The sequence below is a fragment of the Pectinophora gossypiella genome, chromosome 15 (genome assembly GCF_024362695.1).
Source record: "Pectinophora gossypiella chromosome 15, ilPecGoss1.1, whole genome shotgun sequence".
In the NCBI taxonomy this organism is placed as follows: domain Eukaryota; kingdom Metazoa; phylum Arthropoda; class Insecta; order Lepidoptera; family Gelechiidae; genus Pectinophora; species Pectinophora gossypiella.
Genome location: NC_065418.1, coordinates 13,733,963 through 13,759,963, shown reverse-complemented (window position 1 = coordinate 13,759,963; position 26,001 = coordinate 13,733,963). Strand labels below are relative to the sequence as shown.

At 38.0% G+C, this 26,001-nt stretch overlaps 1 protein-coding gene across 1 annotated transcript in view; it reads right to left on the bottom strand.

Annotated features, from left to right (window-relative positions):
* LOC126373484 (connectin-like) overlaps window positions 1–24,822 on the bottom strand; it is a 162,681-nt gene extending 137,859 nt beyond the window's left edge. The window contains exon 1 of the mRNA XM_050019640.1: window positions 24,752–24,822. The gene's annotated coding sequence lies outside the window, so the exon portion shown is untranslated. The remainder of the gene's footprint in view (window positions 1–24,751) is intronic.
* Between the last annotated feature and the right edge of the window lie 1,179 nt (window positions 24,823–26,001).

Below are 26,001 nucleotides of genomic sequence, written 5' to 3'. Positions count from 1 at the left end.
TAATTTCGAAATTTTGTTGCATGAGCAATAGCCGCCTATTGTGCCTTTCTGTATCTGTTGTCCTTATTTCTGTATCTTGTGTCCATTGTGCTCAATAAAGTATTTAATCTATCTATCTCAGAGCGAGAAGATTATGCAATAAAAACATGATTAAAATAAAATAAACGGTTCTAATGATGGCACCCTTGCATTTCAAGTCTAATAATAAAAAATAAAAGCCTAACTACCTTCCTATATTTTGTTAATTGACCTAAAATTTACAATGCAGGGGATCCATAAGTAGTGCTAAAACTGGAAACTGAGCTACAACGGCACTTTACTTCCAATAAAACATGAATAGAGAAAAGTAGAGAGTTTGACAACGAACGATATACCATAATAGGGTATTTGACTGCATCAAAGATAAATTATAAAATGCTAATCTAGAAATAGAAGCCAGACTAAGATGATTCAAAATCAATCTCATTTTATTTTTCGGCTTATATTCGAATTCTTTTTATGAATTAAGTAACAATGAGTATAACTCCCGGCAAACTTCTTGAGCATCGAGTGTCGTAGTGGGGGAAAGTTCGCGCACGTACACTTCCGTGCAAAAAAAATGAACTATTGATTATTTTCTAAGTTCATTAAAAAAAACAATTATTATATTATTTAATTATGTAAATAAAACTAAACTTATATTATTATAGTTTATTAAAACTTATATTATATTATTATATTTAATAAAAAACTAATCGTCAGGTAAGTATAATATTTCTTCCATGAGGTTGAAACCAGCAATACCAGAGCTAGTGCTAGGTTTTGGATCTGTATACATAGACCTCGTGCTAGTAACTAATTCTTAAACTTAAACAAATGAGCAATAACAAAAAAACTAACAAAAGAGCAATAACAAAAACGTGACAGTTTCACTGCACGCAAGTGTATTCGGGAGTCAAAGGGACGAAGACAAGAGTGCGCGGGGGAATTATCGACTGATCTACCAATAGCCGGTCGATGCGGGACGCACCCGCCCCCGCGCCCCGTACCGCACCACCAAAGAGATCTAAAATTCGGTTGTGCGCAGTCAAGGTCGATGCTCAAGAAGTTTGCCGGGACCTATGCGACGGTTGACCGCGTTTATGGATGACGTCACAGGACAATATTATTTCCATACAAACTCCATAGAAAACTTTCGTTTTGACGTTTCGTAAAAAGTATCTTATTCGACTAGGTTGTCAAGTAGCCTATTGTGCCTTTGACGGATGCAGCTTGGTATAACACGCTGAGCTAGACTATGGGCACTCCATACAAAAATCCTATTCTTATCGTGAACGCATAAGTGCGAGCGAGACACAGTATGCGCGCTCCCTCTCACTCCTCAGTGGCTTCAAGACGAATAAGTCCCAAAATGGGAGAGGTCGGCGCCTGATAGGAATTGGTGCCGGGCGGAGAATTACCGTTCTATACGTAGTATCTTTATTATAATGCTATGTGAAACCGGTTAGGTTAAACCGAACGCAAGTGGAGATGGGCGGGTCACATTGCTCGAATGTGCAAAGAAAGATGGACCCGGAGATTGTTGGAGTGGCGCCCACAAGCATTCACAAGACCTAGAGGAAGCCCACCAATGAGATGAAAGGACGATATCGTACGGCACGCAGGATATGTCTGGATGTCGATAGCCCAAGATCGTCGGAAGTGGAAAAACATGGAAGAGGCCTACTTCCAAAACGTCGTGCCTCACCCAACAGGGTCCACATAATACCAGCATCGTGGTTCACGCCGCGACTTGTGCTGAGTGAGGCCCATTTATCTCAGGACGTCCACAACCACCTTATGATCATTCGAATGAACATCCTCCTATGCTTTTGTTTTGTGAAATTTTTTAAGTGATGTTATTGTCTTATCTTTGTGTGTGGCTTCTTTTTATAATAAACAATTTCTATTCTATTCTATTCTAAAACTGGATAAAATATGAATTTAGGCTGATATAGATAGATCTTATTCTTTTATTTATAAACACAAACCGCAGCGTTTTTGAGTAACGTGTGTTAAGACTCACAGTCGAAGGGAGTGGGCCAACTGTTTAATTATGTTTATTCTAATTTAATTTCCGACACTCTGTATGCTCAGAATTGGTTGTGGGCGAACGAAATAAAGAGCTCGGAAGCGCTTCCAATTAATTCTATGAAAATTCTGACCACAACTAAAATTCAAAATTGAAAATTGCTAAATGTAATAATTCAAAAATAAACTTAGATATTAAAGGTTTTTTTTTGTGAATCTTTATCATTCAAATAGTTTCTTTATGCTAATCTTCCTGAGACAGTATTCACTACTTGGCCGGACAAATGGGGTCTTATCCGGTACTAAAGTTTAAAACAACAGACCTGCATGCCCAGTTGGACGCGAACCTCCGCTCAGGGCGCTGAAAGAGAAAAAAAATTCCATGCGGGGCCTTGAATTGTAAAGAAATGACTAGAACCTTTTTTTGCAAAAGCTAACAAAACAACTATAATACAGGGTTTTAGTGACATCGTATCGAAAGCTTTAAGTGATGGTTCAAACCATGATTCTGAGTAGATATCAAGTAGAATTTTCCGTCGCAAAAGTATGGAATTGAAATTAATTAAAAATACACTTAAATTTTCAAGAATTTTCCGACAAGAAAATCCACTTGATATTAATTCAGAATCATCCCCCTCAGTATTTGTTACGTTACGATGTCACTAACACCCAACCTACTTGTATGTACTTGTACAGGGTGTAAGTGACATCGTAACAAATACAAAAAGGGACGATTCAGGTCATTATTCTGAGTAAATATCAAGTGGAATTTTCCATCGTAAAAGGATAGAATTGAAAATAATTAAAAAAAAAACATGAATTTTGCGACGGAAAATTCCACTTGATTTTACGACAGAATCATGGTCTGAATCATCCCCCTCAGTATTCGTTACGATGTCACTAACACCCTGTCTACTTAATACTATAACGTACTACATACTATAACACATACATACTATAAGCAGCTATACTTACCTGTAAAGTATATTCACTCAAACTCTCAACACTCAAAAACCAGAGACGGACTCAGGGTACTTCTCAGAGATGACCTAATGCCAAGATCACACTGACTAAGTAACATTGAAAGCAATATAGACTGTTTTTAAATTTTACGTCTAGCAGATATTTTAAAAAAGGAAATTAAAAAAAGCAGAAGGAAAGAAAAAAAATACTTTTACGTTTTCAGATGTTTTTCAAGAATAAGAATAAGAATAAAATAAATTTATTGCCAGTAACAATTACATTTGCTACTTATAGCAAATGTAATTGTTACTTATACCTACTAGGTAATTATTAATATTACGTGACTTATTATAGATAAGATTCGAATGACATTCACTGGCAATACAAAAAGGAGACAAACATACGTAAACTCACGCCTGTTTCCCACGGGGTAAGCAGAAACTATGGATTTCCATATTTTTTTTACAAGAAGGAGAGTGTAGAAAAAAAAGTTTGTCACTTCTAATTAAAGAACTCATTACATTAATTATGAATGTTACAAGGTATAAGACATAGAACATAACATGGTTTAAATGTTGATTTAATAACAGAAATGCCTCAACAGAGCTCTTGTCCTGTAGACTGGTAATTAACAGCAATTTTGGACTAATTACTACTTACTTCTCGTATGAAGGTAGAGGTAACTTAGAAAGCCTTCGGGCAAGTCTGGGGCCAAGAGAAAACCCATCAAAGCTAAAAAAGGCCATGGATGCGAGTTATGTTTGTACATAAATATATTTTTAATTTTCTACGATAAGTTTAATCAAGAACAAAAACTAAATATGTAAATATTCATCATCATCAGCCGTATGACGCCCACTGCTGGGCATAGGCCTCCCCCAAGGATCTCCACGACGATCGGTCCTGCGCATGCATGCATGCATGCATGTAAATATTATGATAATTATTATGGAATTGTATTTTCACAATACTTACAGATAAACTTTAAAATAACACTGCCTAGTTTTAGTTTTTTTCATTTGTAAACAATGTAACAGACACAAGAAACATATAAAGAAACCAGATAGTACAGGTAAGCTTATCTTTTTTATATTACAAATTGTATAATTCCATAGAGGTTGCATGAATTATCTGTGGAAACTGTTTTGTTGTTAAGCTACTTATATGTACAATTATTTAAATCTGTTATAAAACACAACTGTTTGTTTCCCAAATAAACTAAAATAATAAAATAAATAATCGGAGAGTCGTAGTACCTAACATACTGTAGCGGACCCAACTAGTTGGCCACCTAGTTCCGCTCACAAGCAACAGATGGCACGACATTCAATAATGCAGTCTTCAAGCGATCGTCAAACGCGATATCGAAGTTTACACAACAAGACGCAATATGTACAACTTCCAAAACAACACTGTTGGATCGTAGATTCTTAGTCACACTACTAACTTGTGACCCCAATAACATCCTTTGGCGGCAGCACACCCCCGCCGCCAAAATACCTACTAAGAAAAGATCTCAAGGTAATTCGTCTTTAATGTCCGACATGTTTCGACTAGCTTTCCTAATGAGATTCGCGCCTAAACTCAAGACAAACCCTCCCTCCCCTTTGCCCCCTTTCATCCCTCTCTTTCCCCTTGTTGTACAAGGCTGACGTCCCCTTAAGTTAATTACTCCTTGCAAGTCATCTGTTAGCGTACTGTTTTCAATTATCATGCGTGCTGGGTTATGTTTTGTAAAGATCGTAAAAGACCCCCAAATATTTAAGACGGTAATTAGTTACATCCTTCCATACTTAATCTTTATTAATATTATATGCGAAAGTAAATCTGTCTGTTGCCTTTTGGAGGAGTCTTGCGTGGACTTAAATTGGGTTATCGCTAAGTACACTAAGTCCGTCGTTGAAAATGATCCAATGTCTATCCCTGAGCTTCGACCTGTGTATTTGTTTTTTCATTCAATTCCCATTGAAATATATCTCCACTTCCCAGTGTAGATTTTATTTCTAGTGTTTTCCTTCTATAACTTAAAGAGGAAATGTTCTGGGTTTTAATATTAATTCTGGCTGCTTTTAAGCTGGATTGAGAGTGAATAAAATAAAAAGCATAGAGCGTTTATTTGCTTGTCTCCCGGGCATGTTCAACAGACGGATTTATAGACTATTATAGCTTTACAGATAGCTTTCCCCGCGATTTTGTCCGCGTGGACTTCGGCTATCGCGCGCGGCACGTTTCTTCCATTCGCATTTTATCCCCTTCGGGGATGATTACCGAGATAAAAAAAGTTCTTCCTAAGGTCTCAAACTATCTTCGTACCAAATATTATTTCAATCGGTTTAGCAGTTTCAGCGTGACAAGGTAACAAAGAGATAGAATCACTTTCGCATTTAGAGGTATAATATTAGTAGGTATTAAAATGGGCGATTTACTGTTACTTATATCCCAACAAAAACATTTTCATGTAAAAATGTTGCCAAGACGAGATCATATCGATCACAATGTCAAAAAGTCATCAGATCTCATGTAGCGCCAAGTTTCTAAATCTACACGTCCTAATTAATTATACAAACTATAAGTTCACAAACTATACACGTCAGGCAAAATATGGGGCTTGGCCGTTTCGTTACTTCGTCGTCTTCCGAGTAGACTTATATCATTTTACCGTTTCATACCGATTATACCGATTAACTATGTTTTTAGAAATTACTATAAACCCATTAGTACGGAAACGGTTGATTTAACTTGAAGACGTGACAGGTCCGATTTTCTGACTTCTGGCACGAGTAACCTTCCAACTCGCGATGGGAAAATCAGCTCAATACAGGTTAGGTATGGCTATAGGCCCCTAACACATTTTCTTGGGGATGTGGGTTTCCTCATCATGTTCTCCGTTACCTCTGAGCACGTGACAATCATTTATGATCCAAACATTAACTAGAAAAGAAATTCGAAAATCATTGATCTAGGCCCGTGCTAGGATACGAACCTGTAACTTCACAGTGAGAGTCAAACCTGTGGCCAATTACGGCGACTAGTATGAGTCCTCCCGACGACCCGATTACTCTAGCCATAGAGGCAGCCAATCAGCTCGCGACATACCGACCGTGCAATCAGCGCTTATCGCTATCGACTCACTAGGGTCGATTAATTCTTTCAAATATTTTTCCTCTCAGACGACGCCCTGAGCCGAGGTTCGCGCCCAACTGGGCACCCTCAGGCCTGTTGTCTTAAACTTTGTAGCGAGTGAGAGCCTACAGCGCTCCCCATTTGTCCGGCCAAGTAGTTAATGCCATCTGCGGCAAATCTACAATGAGTCACGTCAAAAATAAAAAATAATAAAAAAGTACCGTAGTCCAAATATCAAATTTAAAATTCATACGGACCAAGTCACGTACGGAAAGCTAGCTAATAATATGTACACATAACTTCCGTATTTCTGTAATCATTACTTTGTTATAAGATGAAATGAAACGTAATGGAATGGCTTACAAATGGATTGTTTTTTCTAGAAATTGCATGTAGGCAGTGATATTCTTCCGGCTTGTTTAAACATAATATTGTTTGCTTCACGAATGAAATGGGTAAGCATGTTTAATACACAGCGTTCGGCTTTTGTTGTACCTATATTCCTCAAATATTCGCCCACAGTTGATGAACAACATCTTTTTTATCGTGTGGGTTAGGAGCTGGATTACCAACCTCATCAACCCTCATCAACAGGTTTATTACTGAGCCGCCAAAGACCCCTGACATGGCTCATGTAACGACTACATACCTACATCAGTAAGTAGTAACCGGGACCAACAACTTAACGTGCCTTCCGAAGCGCGGATCATCTTACTGTCGGACAATCAGAACTAACCAAACTAGGGATCACAAAAGTGATTTTTGTGATATGTCCCACTGGGATTTGATCCAGGGGCCTCCGGATCGTGAAACCAACGCTCAACCACTGGGCCACAGAGGCCGATGAACAAGATGTTTATGAATCTTTTAGTATCTGTGTTAATGTTTTGGTAAAAACATAGCATCACACGTCTATCTGTGGTAGGCAGAAGAGTATAGTGTACACACCCACTCCTCGCCAGCTATATTTCATCATCATCAGCCCATTAACGTCCCCACTGCTGGGGCACGGGCCTTCCCTATGGATGGATAGGGAGATCGGGTCTTAAACCATCACGCGGGCCCAGTGCGGATTGATGGTTATTAACGACTGCTAATGCAGCCGGGACCAACGGCTTAACGTGCCTTCCGAAGCACGGAGGAGCTCGAGATGAAAACTTTTTTTGTGGTCACCCATCCTATGACCGGCCTTTGCGAAAGTTTCTTTACTTCAACAATCGCAGACCGAGCGCGTTAACCGCTGCGCCACCGAGCTCCTCTAAGCTCAGAGCTCAACTATATTTAACTCCCATGTATTAGGGGCCTATAGCCATTAACCGGACAAAAATCCTAGAAACCACGTGATATCAATTAAAAAGTGGATAGGTATTAGTGGTTTAGAGTCGCGCGAGCCGGGATTTGAACCCTTGACATTACGATGCAAGTCACGCGTTCTACGACCAAGGCTATCACGGTTTTATTTCCAAATACAGTTTCCTTGTTAGGATATGGAACCGTTTGATCTAGAGGTATAAGTAAATACCGGGTGTTTGTTGCCAACATCAAAGTCTTATAATAATATATTTTACTGTAATATATTTTGCTATGGCAATATTAACAGCCTCCGTGGTCTAGTAGTTAGAGCGTTAGGCTCACGATCTGGAGGTCCGGGTTCGATTCCCGATGGGGACATTGCCGAAATCACTTTGTGAGACTGTCCTTTGTTTGGTAAGGACTTTTCAGGCTTGAATCACCTGATTGTCCGAAAAAGTAAGATGATAAGCCGTTGGTGGTATTGGCCGTAAAATCACCTCCACCAACCCGCATTGGAGCAGCGTGATGGAGTATGATACAGTTGATTATGTAGAGAAAGGAAAAACCAAACAAAAGACTTGGCTTAAATGTGGTGTAACCAGGCCAATAAATAAATAAAAAATCAAGAATATATTTTTAAGTACGGTCACGAGCATAATATGTATACAGTTTGGTACCATGTCATATTAACTTTTTTGACAAATTGAACTGTAAGTCGCACTAAATGTCAAATATGTTAGTGCGACAGAGTCCTAAAGTGGGTACATTATATTGCTCATGACTGTACCTAGTTGAATTTTTAACAATATATTTTATAGTAGGTGGAAATACTTGATAACTTTGTCACCTGATACAGTTCAAAGTTATAAAGTAGTCGAGGTAAAGCGTTTAGTTTAGGTTCAGTTTCTAAACTATTATACAGGGTGTTAGTGACATCGTAACGAAAACTTTGAGGGATTATTCAGACCACGATTCTGTGATTATATCAAGTGGAATTTTCCGTCGCAAAAGTATGGAATCGAAAATAATTTAGTAAAACTTAAAAAAGTCACGAATTTTCATGGTTTGAATCATTCCCCTCAGTTGCCGATAAGTATGAAAGAAAGAAAGAATAACTAATGATTTATTTCTATGATGGACGCCACAACACAAACTTATTAACTTACACAAAATGGTATTAGTGAGAACGTAACGAAAACTTCAGTTCCATACTTTTGTGACGGAAAATTCCATATGATATTAACTCAGAGTCGTGGTCTGAGTCATCCCCCTCAGTATTCGATATGATCACTAACACCCTGTATACAGTTTGCGAGGGGAATAATTCAGCTCATCATTCTGAGATATAGATTCTGAGTTAAAAAGGTAGCATTTTCCGTCGTAAATGTATGGAACTTAAGTTTTGCGACGGTAAATTCCACTTGATATTAACATTAAAGGGGTCGTAAAATCATGGTTTTAAATCATCCCCCTCAGTATATGTTACGATGTCACTAACACCCTATCTACTTGTATGGCTACTTGTATGTACTTGTACAGGGTGTAAGTGACATCGTAACAAATACTGAAGGGGATGATTTAGTTTATTATTCTGAGTTAATATCAAGTCAAATTTTCCATTGCAAAAGTATAGAATTGAAAATAATTCAGAAAAAATAAAAAAAGTCATGAATTTTGCGACGGAAAATTTCACTTGATACTCGTATTAACTCAGAATCATGGTTTGAATCATCCCCTTCAGTACCTATTCGTTACGATGTCACTAACACTGTTGAAGGCGATGGTTGCTCCGGTAAATAAAACCTCTTCGAGATGTTTTGTTAAATGGACTGTATTGGAATTAAAAACTAGGAAATATTTACATAAGTAAGCGAGAAATAAGAAAACATTCCTCGTCGGTAAAAATCCGTGGCGTAAGTCTTGTAATATTGCCATACACATATACATAACATAAACAGCCTATATACGTCCCACTGCTGGGCACAGGCCTCCCCTCAATCAACCGGAGAGGGTATGAGAATATAGGCTCGCGTTTGACCGCAATCTCACCTAATGGTAAGTGACTATGTGAAAATGAAGCAAATGCTTTTTCACTCTAGCCTTGAAGGCTCTTGACAGTGAATAGGGTGGGAAAAGGCAGTGGGGCTGTTGTCTTCAACGTTGTACCGGGTGAGAGCCTTCAGCGCTCCCCATTTGTCCGGCCAAGTAATTAATGCCATCTGCGGCAAATCTACAATAAGTCACGTCAAAAAAAATCACCATATGCCTAGATGAAATATCAAGACGCTGGTTTTCAGCCTGCACCTGTGTTGGTGAAGGCCGATAATCTATAGGATACTGATAAAGTACAATAAACGACGACTTAATAATAAAAAGCAACCAAAAACCAATAATAATACCAATACATGCGGAAAGAAAGTACATACATCGTTAAGGACACTTTGTTGTTCCATTATTAGGTTTGGTTTGTAACATCAAAACACGGAATAATTATCGTGGTGACAAAATACACACAATGGAATTAAAATAAGGAAAAAAGAAGAAACAATTGAATTATAATTCTGATTACCCCAATTTCGTGAGCTTATGCTATGTATTGTCATACCCCGGACACTTCATACAAACAACCTTGTTTTACACAGACACCACACATTGACATTATCGTACACGCGCATCTGTGTGTGTAACGTCTGATGCTTTTCGATTGAAGACTAAACTGTGTTTGAGGGGGGTGAGGTAAACCTAGCTCAGCCGCTGGTGCGGAGCGGAGATTTGCCATTCTATACCTAGTATTGTTCCTTATTCTATGGTATTGTGTTATTTATTCTTTAATAAGCGGCTACAGAACTCATGTGGGCGTGCCTGTGTAATTTCTTTCAGACTCACTATAATATGAATCGTACAAAAGTTAGTTAGTTACTTATTCTAAGAAATATCCTCTAAGTCAATTTTGTACACGCTTAAACGTAGTGTTGGTTATCGATAGTTAACTAATAGCAAGAATATCGATACCGTCGATAATTTCAATAGGAAATAATGTGGCACAGTGGTACTACTGTAATACGGAGGGTAAATAAAAAATATATACCTACTGCCATAAAAATACAATATTATGATAGGTTCGTCGGTTTTGAACAAGGTTTATACAATAGATAGTTGGTTATATAAAATTCTCATCAAAATATCGTAACACATCAATTCGTAATTTTTTAATTTTTTTAGGAAATTAGAAATAAAAAATAAAATACATTTTACAGTAGATACCTACCTAATATTTATAAAGTTATTCGTTATTAAAAAGTCTGTTATATTTTAAGTTCGAAATTCAAATTTAAAATAAATGAAACTCGTGTTTTGTTCAACAATAATTTGGAAGTGTTTATTTTTTTATAATGAGTAGTGTCTAATTCGCTTGCCGACAGTAGAGCGTCTTTTAAATTAAAACTATCGATAGATAACTATCAACATTGTGACAACACTACATTGAGTCACTAGGGCGGTTTTATGAAAGATAATTAGCCGGCAGGACGACCCAAGGGACGTGACACTTACTTAATTAAATCAGCTGTATCTTATCTTTACTTGTTTCGAGACAAAATCACAAGACTATTCAGAGATGCAACTTAGTCTCTTTAAAAGTAAATCTTACTGAAAAATAAAGCTACCTATTTTATTGTAGAGAACTTTCTTTATTCAAACTGCAATCAGTTTAAAAACTAAAACCCGACTACAGAAAAATCACGCTCTGAAAAGTATAAAACAAAATAGGTGTATTAGTATAATAGTAATGTTTAGAAGATAGCCGTGGTCATACGACCATACCATATAGGTAGTCGTTACATGACCCATGTCAGGGGCCTTTGGCGGCTCAATAATAACCCTGACACCAGGGTTGATGAGGTTGGTTATTTACCTCACAACCCACACGTTAGAAAAATACCATATAAGCACATGCCTTTATTTAGAGTGTGATTTTTCCGTAGTCGGGTTTTAGTTTTCAAACTTGTATTTTTTTGATCAAATAAAGACGAATAAGTACACAAAAATCACAAATGCAAATGAACCCTGAAGGCACATATTTATACGTAGTTATTTAAGTGCCTATATAGACTTTTGCTAACTTTATATACAATTTTTGCTCTTAGCAACAATAAAAAGAGTTTAATTTGTAGTAAAGCTCAAGTGCGATAGTTCAAAGACTTGTGATAAAACATTGTAGTTGTTGGCTTTGTAATGGAAAGGGTAATAATAAAGAGAGGGAGAAATAAAAAGGTATTATTTGAGTACCCCTAACTGCCGAGCAATGTAACGTACCTACCATGTGGTCTTTATTTATACAGAGTAATCAAATAATGTTGTGTTAGATAGAAAATCCTTCGGTTTTGGTTTCATAGACGACCATTAACCCAGCCCCAGATGGGACAGAGTTATCTTCTCTGCTCTCCACTGGGGCAAATCCTGTTCGGCGCGTCCTTGCCGAGGGGATGGGCGCCTCTTACTTCGTTAGGCCAGAGCGAGATGGTGCCCGAATTCAGATAGGGACCCAGACTTACGGGGACGTAGAACCCTTGCCCAGGGATACGGGCAAAGACAGAGAAAAATCACTAATTGCACTGAACTTGACGCTCTGCCTTAGGAGCTGTAGGAGCCGTGGTAGCCCTGTTGGAGAAGCCCTGGTTGGAAGAATGCTTGACTCTCACTGTGAAGTCGCAGGGTCGAATCTTGTACGGGCCTAAACCGAAATTATTCAAATATTCGAAATTATAACGATATGATTATCACGTGAATATCGGTGAAGGAAAACATCATGAGGAAACCCACATACCCGACAATTGCATTGCATCTGTATTGGGCTAGTTTTCCCTTCGCTGATTGGAAAGTCAGACAGGCAGGCGCTTTTGTTTGGTTTATCCGAAAAAGTAAGATGATTCACGTTAAGTTGTTGGTCAGACTGTTTTTGTATGTATGATTGATGATAAGGTTGGTGTTAGCGATAGTTAGTTGTGGTTGTGAAGGTTATGGACGTGTGGTTATGGTTCTGTTGTAGGTAATGGCTCGCACTCGTCCAACCGTGATGATCAACCACACCAGTAACTACAAACCAGCTCTAGATTTACACGGTTATTATCATAATTAAAACACATAATAACATCCCCTCATCCCGTAATCATGGCACTTGCAAGAGTGTCGAAATATCGGGAGTCTCATATCCCTGCTTTAAACGCGGTAAGACCCCATTATTATGTGTTTTAGTAGTAATTTTTCCCAGATAACCTTTGAGTACAGGAGATAGTAAAAATATATTCTAAAAAAAAATATCTAAGAATCCGATGACTAGGTTGAAGGTATCCAAATAAGTTCGTCCACTTTCCGTCGCTTGGTAAATAGGTAAGTAGATGAGTTGGTAAAACTTCATTAATCCGTGTCCAGCCGGCGGGATTACACGGAATGTGGTGATGGCAAGCCCTACACTTAGGGCTGGCAGACGACGTATTCCAGGGATCTTCTACCTACTGCGAACTCTCCTACCTACCGCGAGCTCTTCTACCCGCCGCGAGCTCTTCCCACCGCGAGCTCTTCTACCTGCCTCGAGCTCTGCTACTTCTCCAACGCAGCGGACAGGGAAGTGATATTCCGAAGGTACTCAACACAGCACAGACCCCTCACCCTGAGATCTATTTATATATATAGCTTATTTATTATATAACTTAAAAAAAAATACTTTCTTTTATTTATGACGCTCAACTACCTATTCTGTAGCACCTAAAACGCTCTCAAACGACGCCCTGAGCCTGAGACGCTCAGGCCTGTTGTCTTAAATTCTGTACCGCGAGCCCTCAGCGCTACTCATTTGTTCAGCTAAGTAGTTAATGCCAATTGGAAGTCTCCAATAAGTCACGTCAAAAAAGCTTAGGGCAGGTGTTTGTTTATTTTTGTCAGGCAAATCCTGGAGCAAAGATATATACAGTGCTCCAAGCGATTGTTTATGGCGTGACTTATATTTGCCTCGGATGGCATTCTCTTCCTTAAGTGTGTCAGGATCGAAACAAATGGAATTCCATAGACTGCTTTCCCCGGTAGGAAATATCCATAGTCTATGTACGTATGAATATATACATGACACAAAAAATACCATATTGCACACAAAGGAAATAAAAAGCAAAAGAGAAATAGAAAGAGTACAATTATTGCTAGGGAGCAATCTCTTCCAGGCAACCTTTAAGTGTAAAGAGATATTACACTTATACCCGGATAGCGCAGCATAGGAATACTTTCCTTTTACCTTTGATGGGTTTGCTCTAGGCCCCACACTTGCCCGAAAGCATACACACTACACCAACATCACACCACACCTCACACACCCCATTACCACACCTACACTACGTAGGTGTACTTGTGCATATAAAAATAAAATACAAAGATAGATAGGTACTAAAACACATAATAACGGGTTCTTACCGCGTTTAAATGGGGATATGAGACTCCCGATATTTCGACACTGTTGCAAGTGCCATGATCACGGGATGATATCGGGAGTCTCATATCCCCATTTAAACGCGGTAAGAACCCGTTATTATGTGTTTTAATTAGATAGGTACTTATGAGAAAAAAATTAACTGTAAGAAAAACAGTATTAAAATATGTGTCAGAGAGATTGAGGCGTAGGCAGCCCTAGTGTCTATGGCTATGTTATCTAATAGCTAATCTGGTTCGTCAATCTTAAGTCCGTAACGAAAAAAGGTGTTACTGCGCAATACGTACATTCCGAAGACTTCATGTGTAGGCATTTCGGTTCCGTGTGTGTTTTTGTAATTCGTTCTTTATTCCGAAGACCTGATGTGGAGTGGCAGGTGTCCAGCCTTGAAGGCGGCTGGCAGGTGGCCGTGCTATTGCTCCAATGAAGACTGATGAAGAAATCCTGTTGAAGGTTGATGCGGGGTGATAATGATGGTGGTGTCATGCTGAATGATACCGGTGCGACGCAGTTGACTCCGACTCCCAGAAACTAGGGTAAGAGTTCAGTCGAGGTGTCACCAGTTTGGCGGCGAGGATGTGCTGCTGCTAAAAATATATTCTCCTAAATACAAATTCATCCATATTATTTTCTATGACTCACAGAAATTGTAAAGTAACTGCCTCCGTGCTCCGGTGGTTTGAGCGTTGGGCTCAATCCGATCCGGAGGTCCCGGGTTCAAATCCCGATCACAAAAATCACTTTGTGATCCCTAGTTTGGTTAGGACATTACGGGCTGATCACCTGATTGACCGAAAGTAAGATTATCCGTGCTTCGGAAGGTACGTTAAGATGTTGGTCCGCGGTTACTACTTACTGATGTAAGTAAGTAGTCGTTCTATGAGCCATGCCAGGGGCCTTTGGCGGCTCAATATTAACCATGATACCAGGGTTGATGGGGTTAGTAATGCACCTCACAACCCACACGGTAGAAGATAGAAGATTGTAAAGTTAGACGTGTGGAATCGTAACATCATTTCCCTAGCGTTATCCAGTTTTCACAGAGTCTGAGTTCGTGCCCGAGTCTGAAGATTTGAATAAGAATATGAATAAACTAAATTAAATAAATAAATTTGACAGATTTTCTTTTTACAGAAACAACTGCTTGTTGAACCCACGAAGGGAAAACCAACAATAAATGAAGAATTTCTATTATAAGTAATAATTAATTAACAATTTCTATTCTATTCAATAGCAAACGTCGAATGGTATTCACTGCTTGGCAAGATTCGGCTTCTTGGTCTTAAGTAAAAGTCTTCTCTGGATTGACGGTCAAGGATTCTGTCTAGACATCCGACCACGGAGACTGTCTTAAATACCTTAAAAACAAAATGATCCGTAAATGAAATTCCAGTGGTTACCCGCCTGAATATAACGAACAGCCAAGTTTATATTATCATGCCTGAACCCCTCAAAGGCTTTGCATGATAAAGTACTGAAGTGGTTGGTAAAATTTGAGGGACATTGTACAAGGATCGCTGCGGGGCATATCATTGTTATACACAAAAGCGATCTTGTATGCCGGTTTTAAAGATACACTACTTCCTGTCGAGCGAGGGCGGGTAGAGCCGCTTGAGAAGGGAGCGGTAGCGATTTGGTTGCTATCGTACAGTTTCCAACCAATCAAAGAATGTTCTTAACATCTAGGGCCTTGTGCCGAATTATTTATTGCAGCTTCTTTTCCCCGGCTATAAAGGTTGTAAGAAGCTGCAGTAGTTTTGTGCAGATGAGACGTTCGTTATGCAAAAAATGACGATTCAAAGTGTAACTATGTTACCTACTGAATAAAAATATTTTTGAATTTTAATCTGAATGCATAATCTGACGCCTATTTCCCACCTGAGTAAGCAGAGACTGTGGAATTCCATAGGATTGATATGGTTTAGATTATAGATGATAGAACGATCGCCTAGTATGTTTCTCAGGGACCGCAAATAACTAGTAAATAATAAGTAAATTAAATTCATCTATTTTGAATATATAGAATAAAATACCAGATAATATTTTGAATTTGTCAGAAAATAATAAGATTATCATAAGATTAATGATTACCTAAATGATATTGTACCTAAATTTATACACAATAAAATTATCTTATCTTATTTTATCTTAAAAATGCCTGGTGTTGAATGAACTTGTAATATTATATAAGTACCCTCATTGATTTAAAAGATGTGTTTCTGTTGCAGTTTCTTGTCATTTCTTCTCCTCAGCCATAATCATAATACCTTGCGAAATGACGTAAAAGCAAAAATGTTACATTGACCTTCAACAAGTTTATTAATGATAATTCATCTTCATCATCAATTTAAGAGCCACGCTCTTGTCAGTGTAGCATTTTCCATTCCAATCTATCAAAAGCCTTGACTTCCCTATACCTTTTCCTTAATCTGAAAAATAATGATGATTACGTTGAATAAATGAATCTGAATTCTGATTTCTAATGAAACGTACGAACATATAGCCAACCAATTCGGCTATAGCTCGCACCACGCACAAAAGAAACATCACCAACAGGGCGCAACAAAAGGAGGCTCTACTGGAGGGCTTCTCCACTCGCTTTGTCTCGGTAACATTGTTTAATTTCACTCCGGGAGACGGGAGGGACGGTCCTCACATGCATACTACCATTATGAACCGGATTGAAGCTTAAAGGTTTAGAGGAAGGCAAGTAGTACCACCACAATAGACGGGATTAGTTTTGTAATCTTCCGATAGTAATGTCTTAGACATTGTGCTCTGTAAGCTTCTATAGTTGGTTAAATAATATTATTATGGTATTCATAGCGTTTTCTAACAGTCCCTAACGTTCCCAATGTGGGAATGATCTTGTAGTGAAAACTCTTTAATACACCGTGCGGCGTAACGACCTCCGTGGTCCAGTGGTTTGAGCGTTGGGCTCACGATCCGGAGGTCCCGGGTTCGAATCCCGTCCCCTATCACAAAAATCACTTTGTGACCCCTAGTTAAGACATTACAGGCTGGTCACCTAATTGTCCGAAAGTAAGAAGATCTGTGCTTCAGAAGGCACGTTAAGCCTTAAGTAAGTTAAGTAAGTAGTCGTTACATTAGCCATGTTAGGGGCTTTGGCGGCCCAATAACTATGACACCAGGATTGATGGGGTTGGTAGTACACGTCACAACCCACACGATAGAAGAAGAGAAGTAGAATAGGACATCGACTGTTTTTTTTTTGTTGAAATTGTTTTTTTTTTTTTGTAAGTACTTTGATCTTATCTGCCTAAAGGCTATTCAATAAAACTCTTTTTGTATAACTTTTGCGCCTTTTTGCTGCCAGGAACGTACCTTGGAAACATTCCAGAGAACGGCACATCACTGATCACATTACTTTTGATTTTGGAATTTTAATTTTTGAATTTTAATTTTTAATTTTATAACTACTAATGTAAATACGGGTTATATGCCTGAAATAAAATGATTTTATTTATTTATTATTTATTTATAGATTGACATGTCTCTTTACGTCAAGCCCAAGCATTTTTATACTTTTATCACTTTCACTGTCGATTGTCATAAACGTTGCTATTTGGCTAACCCACCATTTTTCAAAAATGGTTTTGGTACAAAATAAATAAATTAATGCCCAAAAGGAAGTGGTCAAAAGCTTGCTATTTATATCTTGAGTCATTTTTCAATTACCAAACAATTTGCGATTTCCCAAACTTTTACCAAATAAGCCACAACTTTTAGCGAAAGTTCTTTTTAACAATTTTCATAAATCATCGCGATACAAATTATGAATAACTTTTAAACTCGAAGAAAAACTAAATTTTACATTTTGTGTTGAATATTCTACTTCTGTAAGTACTTGAAATTGTTAAAACCTTTTAATATAGTTTGGGAATAGTTAAAACGCAGACTAAACGCTGTTGCCGATAAGTATGAAAGAAAGAAAGAATAACCAATGATTTATTTCTATGATGGACGCCATAATACAAACTGCTTACCCCGGTGGGAAATAGGCGTGAGTTTATGTATTAACTTACACAAAATGGTATATTATGATATTAACTTATTACTATTACATTCAAGGTATTAGTGAGAACGTAACGAAAACTTCAGTTCCATACTTTTGTGGCGGAAAATTCCATATGATATTAACTCAGAGTCGTGGTCTGAGTCATCCCCCTCAGTATTCGATACGATCACTAACACCCTGTATACAGTTTGCAAGGGGAATAATTCAGCTCATTATTCTGAGTTAATATCAAGTGGAATTTTCCATCGCCATAGTATAGAATTGAAAAGAAATAAACAAGAAACACAAATGAAACATGAATTTTGCGAAGGAAAATTCCACTTGATATTAACTCAGAATCATGGGCTGAATCAACCCACTCAGAATTCCTTACGATGTCACTAACACACTGTATGTATGTTTGTATGTTATGTTATGTGTACTGTATATATGTTTAGTAAAAAAAAAAAAACCTATTGGAACTAGATGGATTAGGGAAACTATATTAAAATCAACGCGCACGAAACCGTGGACGCAGTTAGTAATTTTATAAAACCACAAAGCGAGATCTTCATTTATTTTCTGAAGGTACCGCAAGAATGTTTTAGCATTCTCCAAGTTATGTGCTTGTAATTTGAACCTTGTACCCTTGGTTTAAAAGCTAGGGACAGCACAGGGGCAATTCCATTGCTCAAGTGGTATGGAGTTGACATGCTTTGTGTTTTCAGCTTTGTTTAGCACCTTTGTCTGTGTTTGTCGACGAATGAAGTCTTATTAAGTGGTGTGTGAGCGCGGACTAATTAAAAAGCGAGCTGTTTAGACTTCTGCATTGTTAAGGATATAAATCTTTGTAGAAGTTAAACGAGATTTATGTCCTTTCAAAAAAGAGAGTGTTTTGCTTTAAATTTCAGCGGCTCTACTTGGGGCATCAGCAAGAATAATTTGGAAAAAATTACAGAAAAGAAGAGTGTAGCAAAATAAAGTATTTAGCATTGACAGGCAACGTTGTGTAAATCTCATATAATATTTCCCTTCGGGTTAGACAGTACCCCGATACCGACCTCAGCGGCGTGGACGACGATTTCCCTCAATCAGCGGTTATCGCTATCGACCCACTAGGGTCGATTAATTCTTTCAAATATTTTCCTCTCAGACGACGCCCTGAGCCGAGGTTCGCACCCAAGTGAGCACCCTCAGGCCTGTTGGCTTAAACGTTGTACCGGGTGACAGCCTTCGGTGCTCCCCATTTGTCCGGCCAAGTAAACAAAAACAAACCTGTCAAACCTTCAGATTAGGTAAGCGGACGCTGTAAAACTCCTCTGTAGCTCCCCCAAAATCGTTAGCTTATCTATAAAGATAGGTACTTTATGAATCGATGTAGTATTCCAATTTTAAAATAATTCATTACATTCATTGTTACTGCAGCTTATGCTACTAAGTGTACGCTATATTTAGTTTAAATTGTCTCTACGTGTTGGCTTCGGCCCCACACACGCCTTCCAAAAGTCCGGGACTCCATAGTCCCGAGATATGGAAACGACGTAGAAATAATAATAAATTACACTGGTATCTTGAATGAGATGAATTGATTTTGAAATAAAACATTCTGGTCGCAATAATAGATTGAAAATATTTCAATTTACGAGTAAAACGTTATTTTGTCATTCGCAGGTACTTTGATTAATGCTTTTATTTTCCTCTGTATTCACTGCAAAGGACTCGTTTCAAAAGGCGAAATCAACATCTCACTGGGCCACATTTCTTTGTGTTAATTTTAAGGCGAACGCATCCGACCTTAGGCTAAATAATGAAGAGGTTTAATATTAAAAAAAACTGGAATGACTGTGTATTATGACCTTTGATTTCACTATGCATCACTAATAGCACTACATTATAAAAATAACCTTTTTTACGTGACTTGTTGTTAATTTACATCAGACAAATCAATACTATAGTATATACTATTACTATAATGTTATAAATGGGAAGTGTGTGTCTGTCTGTCTGTTTGTTGGTCCGTCTTTCACGGCAAAACGGAGCAAGAGGACAGAATGGTAAAATGGAGAGAAAGGGATGGAGAGGCTACTACTTGGCTACTTTTTGTTTGTTTCTAACCCACCACTTTCCTAAAATGGATGGTGGAAGTTTTCTGCAAATTTCAAGATAGATAAAAATTGGTACATAAACTGCCTATATACGTCCCACTGCTGTACACAGGCCTCCCCTCAATCAACCGGATGGGGTATGGAGCATACTCCACCACGCTGATCCACTGCGGGTTAGTGGAGTAAAAATTGGTATGCGGACTTATTTGTGACTAACAAAAAATCTGTCCGCGCGGTTGGCGCGCAGACCCTGCTAGTTCTAAATTTCAACCATCAAGACTAAAAGTTCACAATTAAGCGCGGACCTCGGCCCAGAGCGTTATCTGGCAGGATCATATTTGAAAGAATCAATCCACCTCAGTGACGGCGGACAATAATCCTTATTCCTCATTTTTTAACGTTCTGTCATGTGTTCAATAAACTACAATGACGACGACGGCCTCCGTGGTCCAGTGGTTTGAGCGTTGGGCTCACGATCCGGAGGTCCCGGGTTCAAATCCCGCTGGGGAAAAATCACAAATATCACTTTGTGATCCCTAGTTTGGCTAAGACATTACAGGCTGATTACCTGATTGTCCGAAAGTAAGATGACCCGTACTTCGGATGACACGTTACTTCTTACTGATGTAAATAAGTAGTCGTTACATGAGCCATCTCAGGGAACTTTCGCGGCTCAATAGTAACCTTGACACCAGGGTTGATGGGGTTGGTAATCCACCTCACAACCCACACGATAGAAGTAGAATAAACTACATAATTGTACATTGACTCTCAAGTAAAGGAAAACTTGTAAGTATGTTTTTTTTTTACATCAGGGCTTTTACGGTTAATATTCAGCAAAATTTTCCCTAAAACTTTGCCCCAGAGAGCAATTTCAAAGGATTTTAGAAATAGTGTGTATGTAGATTTATTGCATAGGTACTTTGTGTAAATCTATTTTTCATATATCTAGTGAATTGTAGGTTCTTTGACTTTTGTGTGTATGGTTGAACATAAGGTTAAAGAACTTTTGTCTACAACAAATATAGGATTTTAAATGTACTTCTATGGTAAGGATTGTGAGATCAATGACCGACTTCTTCAACCCTGGTGTCAGGGTTATTACTGAGCCGCTAAAGGCCCCTGACATGGCTATGTAATGACTAATACTTACTGAAATAAATAATAGTCAGGATCGAGTGCTTGACACCAGCGTTGATGAAGTCAATATAAGATAGAGTATTTACTTAAGTAATTAGTGTCAATGATACCTCATGCTAATCCGAGTCCACTAAAAAGGTGTTTTTTGATAGAAATGTTTAGTTAAGATTTTAAGGTCTGCGCAGCGTTACGTGTGTGTTGTGTGTGTAGTCTAACGACTATTGTTGTTCGATTTACGTTATGTTTTTTTAATAATTTGTTTTCTTTTTGTTTAAATAGGTGACATGCACTTTAAAGTACAATATGGGGCTGACAATAATAAAAAAACACTAATTTTTTAAAAAAAAAATCCGCCTGGAAATTCCACTTGATAATCATAATCAGAATCATAGTCTGAATCATCCCCCTAAAACGGCAACTCTCCGCTCCCCACCAGCGGCTGAGTTAGGTTTACCTCACCTCCCCCTCGAACATAGTTTAGTCTACTGTATAGGCGACAGACGTCACATACACAGATGCGCGTGTACGATAACGTCAATGTGTAGTGTCTGTGTAAAACGAGGTATTTTCTATGAAGTGTCCGAGGTGTGCCGTGTAGTTATTTTGTAGGTACACAATAGGAAAAACAAAAGGAATATACAAAGAAAACACAAGCAGTAAAGGTAAACTCCCTAACATATCGATTTCACCCAGTTGATCTATGTGACAAGAAAATAGTTTTCCCACTGGTTTCACTTAGACTGCGACATAACCGCAGCCTTTTGCGAGTTAGACGCAGTTTCAATACTGTCGTGCCGATTGCATGCTAACTGTGTTTCAACTGTATTCCAACTGTAAGACTGTCTAGCGACCGAACACTCGAATTCGGTCGACCAAAGAGCCGTAGTGCAGTTTCTAATTACATTCAAACTGTACGAATATTTCAGTATTGCGGTTAAAGCATCTGTGTACGTACACCCTTAGCATACGCATATAACATATCGCCTATAAACCCTTCATCATCTCTAATTTAAGAGCAACGCTCTTGTCGGTGTAACATTCTCCATTCTTGTCCATCAAAGGCCAATTCCTTCACTTCCTTATAATTAAATTATGACACGACGTTCACATTCTCTTTGGTCTGTTCCATGTAAGCTCTTCTTGGTCTTCCCCTTCCTCTCTTTACTTGCAGCTTTCCTTCTATGACGTTTTTAATAAATTCGTCGTGTCTTATTAAGTGTCGAATCATCTTGCCTCTTCTGTCCTCAAACCCTAAACCCTTATGGGGAGGGAAAAGCCACAAGTATGCAGAAGACACCTTGCAGGCACTTTTAACACAATATAACTTCACGCCTGTATCCCCAGAGGGGTACGCCGAGATGTACAGTATGGTTGTATTACTCTTCTCACCAGTTACTTTTAAAGGTTTGTGCCCACTACACCGTATCGTGCTACCAACTGGGCACCCTCAGGCCTGTTGTCTTAAATGTTGTACCGGGTGAGAGCCTTCGGCGCTCCCCATTTGTCCGGCCAAGTAGTTAAAGCCATCTGCGGCAAATCTACAATAAGTCATGTCAAAAAAAAAACCCTCTCATACTAGGACCGTGCTAGAACCGTATCAGGCACGGACCGGCACGTGCCGGACGCTACTATGCCCACTGCAATGAAGCAACCCCGTTCTATCCCCGTATGCAGAGTTGGGCGTAATCGATTACTTTTGTAATCAGATTAGTAATCTGATTTAATGTAATCATAATTACATCAATCGTGATTACTTTGTATCTTTGACTACTATCAATCTTAACTACATGTAATCTTTAATCATGATTACAGTAGTTATTAATCAATGATTACGTGATTTAATCAATATTAAAATATTTTGATAAATATTATTTATTTGCCAATTAAGTAATAATTTTATTAAAATTCTTACCTATAGCGTGACAGTCTAAAATGGCAAAAGATTTTTTTATACAGCCACAGTGCAAGGGTACATATAAGTAGTTAGATATAAACATATTTTTTATCATTAATAATTAAATTAAAATATTTTTTATTTTTGCGTCTTTCTTTAATTATAATAATCAATGCTAAAGTATGGTCGTGTTTTTGTTCAATTAACATGATTAAGAAAATATGTAAAATTATGTAATCAATTAATCTAAATTACAATTTAGATTTATTAATCTGTAATCAATGTCAAGATTAAACTCTTGATTTAATTTCTTATTTTGTAATTATGATTACAGATTATTTCGTTTGTAATCTGTAATCATGATTGCAGATTACAAAAAGTAGTCGTAATCAACAATCAATAATCTAATTACTTTTTGCCCAACACTGCCCGTATGTACTGGGAATTCTGGCCGGTCCACGCATGGCACGCTACAGTGTTGGTCGGTGACAGAACGGTCTAGTCTAGTGGGCGTTGCGCCATAGAAATTCATACAAAGATTTTTTTTGCCTGTTCCAGGACGGATACGGTCCTAGTATGGTACGGTATAGCGGGCACGGATCTTAAATGACGTACAATATAATAAGGGCGGACCTATTACCATTAACCTTGAGACCACGATATATCAATTACATGATCCAAACGTGAATTGAAAATCATCAAGTTGAATACAGTGGTGTACAGCCATTTTATGTGATCAGCTCATGGATGATCCATCATGTTAAAAAGACACGGTTCGTCTGTCGGGTTTAACGAAATAACTAGAAAGGCAAGCGTTTGACCGGGGTCTTTTATTTTTATTCGCTCCAAGTCCAGCATAAAAGGAAAGTTAAGCAATAATTCACAGTACAGTTGAACACAAAATAATAAAAGAAGAATTCACTTTCGCAACAAAAGAACAAAGAAACAGCGCCAAAGTCTAACAATATTCAGAAATCACGTAAAATATTTCTCTAAACAAAGCAACGAATGTTTTCCGCATTCATATAAAAATTAGATTGGAAACATACGAAAAGGAAAATGTACACTTTGGAAAAACCCAACAATGACTCCCTTATACCATAATTAGAGACAAGGAACATTTGTTATCATGACTACCACCGAACTTGATGAAATACAATACAATACAAAAATATTAGTGTCATCGCATTATTTTCACAACAAAGTGGTTCACAAAAATCACTTTGTGATCCCCAGTTTCGTCAGGACATTAATATAAACATTTGAACATTTTTTATTTTCCCTCAGTTTAGCTTGTAAGCAAATCTGTCATCTATATATAATAATAAATGTACTTAATTACTTTTTTCATTATCATGTGCTTAGCGTTATTCCGTTTTCACAGGGTCCGCCAACCTGAAGATTTGACAGGTCCGGTTTTTTACAGAAGCGACTGCCTGTCTAACCTTTCAATCTGCGAAGGGAATTCCAAACAACAACACAACACAGGATAAGTCACATATGTGACGTATCGATAAAATGTACATGCAATGCGATTATCAGTCGTTACGTCTGCTGTGAGAGCATCTTTCCGATGATCTATACATTTTCTTGAGTCGCATAAATATGCGATGTCGCAGTAATATCGTCGTGGGGAAGCAGCTTAACTAAACAGTTTAGAGAAACACCAGAACAATTCAGAGAATACTTACCGCAGAGCAATATCACGGATTTCGAATTGCCATAACTATTCAACCGTGCATGACCTTAAACCTCACGAGCAGTATGTATTCCATATTTGAACACGTAATTCCGCGAAATTTATCATTGTATCGTTATCCACTGCCGCGTTAAAGAGCTGCCAGGATTCTCCACCAGTTCAAAGCGTGTAATGGTACTGGAATTGTTACAGATATCGTTCTCACATGGGACATTCTGTCGTTTTATATCGGTTGTTGCGAATATCGGGCATATTAACTGGAATTCCTCTCAGATTGGACGCGGTTGACCCTTATCAGAATGAACACTGTCATTACACCTCTGGATTAATTGGGATAATAGAGTTACGTTATATAAATGTGCTCAGAGGCAAAGGAATACATAGAGAGAAAACCCTCATTCCTAAAACCTGTATTAGGCTGGTTTTCCCTTAGCGGGTTAGAAAATCAGTTAGGCAGCGCTTTTGTGAAAAACCGGACCTGTCAAATTTTCAGATAAGGTAAGCGGACCCTGTGGTTATTTTATTGCTTTTGCGTGGTTCATACACAGTGAACGTGTTAAAGTATACATACTGGGTGTTAGTGACATCGTAACGAATACTGAGGGGGTTGATTCAGACCATGATTCTGAGTTAAAATCAAGTGGAATTTTACGTCGCAAAATTAATGATATTTTTTTTAGTTTTTTTAAATTATTTTCAATTCTATACTTTTGCGATGGAAAATTCCACTTGATATTAACTCAGAATAATCAGATGAATCATCCCTCTTAGTATTCGTTACGATGACACTTACACCCCGTACAAGTACCTACATACGGTAGCCATATAAGTAGGTATGGGTGTTAGTGACACTGTAACGAATACTGAGGGGGATGGTTCAGACCATGATTCTGAGTTGATATCAAGTGGAATTTCGTGTCAAAAAATTTATGAAAATTTTTCTTTTCTTTTTAATTATTTCCCAATCCATACTTTTGCGAGGGAATTTCTACTTGATATCAACTCAGAAACATGGCCTGAACCACCCCTCAAAGTTTTCGTTACGATGTCACTAACACCCTGTATATTATAAAATAAATAAATAAATATCTCAATACTGTGCCCAGCAGTGGGACGTGTAAAGGTTATTTACATAATAGGTCTTTCAATGTCGCATTGATCTTTATTTACTTTTTAGGAAATAATATAAATAAACATGCATTAGCATTATTCCGTTTTTATAGGGTCCGCTTACCTAACCTG